Source organism: Nannospalax galili, unplaced genomic scaffold, assembly GCF_000622305.1.
Source record: "Nannospalax galili isolate Female #2095 unplaced genomic scaffold, S.galili_v1.0 scaffold290, whole genome shotgun sequence".
Classification (NCBI taxonomy): Eukaryota; Metazoa; Chordata; class Mammalia; order Rodentia; family Spalacidae; genus Nannospalax; species Nannospalax galili.
The window spans coordinates 3,405,702-3,407,729 of NW_008331486.1; the positions used below are offsets into that span (position 1 = coordinate 3,405,702).

Below are 2,028 nucleotides of genomic sequence, written 5' to 3' on the forward strand. Positions count from 1 at the left end.
TGGAATCTAAGCTGACTATCCCAGGTTCCATGGACAAAAGCTGGAGCAGCCGCCCTGTAGTGCACTGGCTGGGGATGGGGGGAGACGGGGGACAGGGGACGTGAATTTATTTCCATTTTTTTCAGGAAGTAGCCATTAATTTTTGCATGAAAAAAGAGAGTAGAGAGGCATAATTCATGATGAAGATAGGTTTTATATTCTGTATATATGAAGGAAATAAATTTGTCATGCAATAAAATGAAACACACACATATACCTCACACATCCTGCTTTGAGTGTCAGAGTTGAACAGACATGGGTTCGAATCCCAGATCTATTACATACTACTGCTTGGCACTGAACAAAAGCTTTCATTTTGTTGAGTTTTGATTTTCTTTTTCCTTTTCTATTCTTCTCTTTTTTTTTTTGTCTATTTGAGACAGGGTTTCCCTGTAGCCTGTAGCCACAGCTGGCCTAGTACTCACTATAGCCCTGAACTCATAAAGATACGCCTGCCTCTGCCACTGGAGTGCTAGGATTGAAAGTGTGAGCCACCACGCCCAGCTTGAGTTTTGATTTTCTTATCTACAATAGAGAGAGAACATTGCCTCAGTTACTGCAAGAATGAAATGAGATAATGTTCCTGATAAGCATTCATGGACTGCCTTCTTTCCTGGGACTGGGCACAGTGACAGAAGCTGGCTTGGGAGACACTATTGTCAAAGTTGGTGGCACAATGGATTGTTGGAGAAGAGACAAGATCCAAGGCAGGAAGGTGGGGTGGAAACCAAGCCCTGCACAGCTGAGGATTTGTTTTCTCCTTACTAGAGCCAACTGGGGAGTTGCCTTAGCAACAGATGTGAAGGCCTGAGGCTTTGCAGTGATGGCAGTGGGCTGGGCATGGTGGTTCATGCCTGCAATCCTATCGGTCAGGAGGTGGAGGCCAGAGGATCCGAAGTTAGAAGTCAGCCTGGACACCTAGTGAGGTCTATCTTAAAAAATAAAGCAAATATAAAGCAAATAGCTGAAGGAGGCTTTAAAATGATAAACAACTTCTAGACATTTGAACATTTAGACTCTCCGAAGCCCACTTGTCATCACCAAGCCTTAGAGATAGATGCAGGACCAGACACTATGATCATCTCATTTTTTTTTTTTTTTTTTTAGTATATAAACTATTAACAGAAAAGGCCTGCAGACTCATTTCTTCTGGGACACACCCACAGTACAATCCTGACCACCAGTGGTCTTGGTGTGTGGAGCTCAGACATGAAGGCCCCAGCAGTGAGCTCTAATCAATCCTCTTCAGTCACTCCAGGTCCTTCCGGAGCTTGTCGATTACACCGTTCTAGAGCCTGGAAGTATTTTCCATGCTTTACATCCTTCTGTCTGTTCAAGAAGCAGTCTGGAATCTTGTACTCGTGAGGATTCTGCATGATGGTGATCACACGTTCCACCTCATCCTCCATGAGTTCTCCAGCCCTCCAGGTGAGGTCAATGTCTGCTTTCTTCAACACCATACCCTTAACAGCAGTGGCGGCAAAGGCTCTTTTCCACTGCCCATGGATGTTGGTGTTGAGTACTCGCAAAATGTGCTGGAACTTCTCAGAGATCACTGGAGACATGGTGTTGGGACAAGCAGCAGCATGTAGGTCTCCTGTGGAAGAGTCAGACACTATGATCATCTTGAGAACCAGGCCTTCTTTTGTTCTGTTGGACAGTGAAGTTTACTGCCTAGCACATGACCTGCCAGAGGTAAAGAATAATTCCTTGGGCCAGGCTTTGCTGACCCAGGCCTGTAATCGCAGCTACTTGAGAGGATGGGGCAGGAGGATCGAAGGCTCAAATCTAGCCTAAGTAATACTGCCTCAGAGTTTTAAAAATGAAAAGAAAGCTGGATGTGGTGGTGCATTCCTTTAATTTCAGCACTTAGAGGAGGCAGAGGCAGGAGGATCTCTGTGAGATTGAGGCCAGCCTGGTCTACATAGCGAGTTCCAGGTCAGTTGGGACTACAGGGTACCCTGTCTCAAAAAGACCAAAAATAAATAA

General features: G+C 45.2%; 1 pseudogene; it reads right to left on the reverse strand.

The window, feature by feature from the left end:
• Positions 1-1,179: 1,179 nt before the first annotated feature.
• Positions 1,180-1,604, reverse strand: LOC103727064 (annotated as a pseudogene).
• Positions 1,605-2,028: the final 424 nt, after the last annotated feature.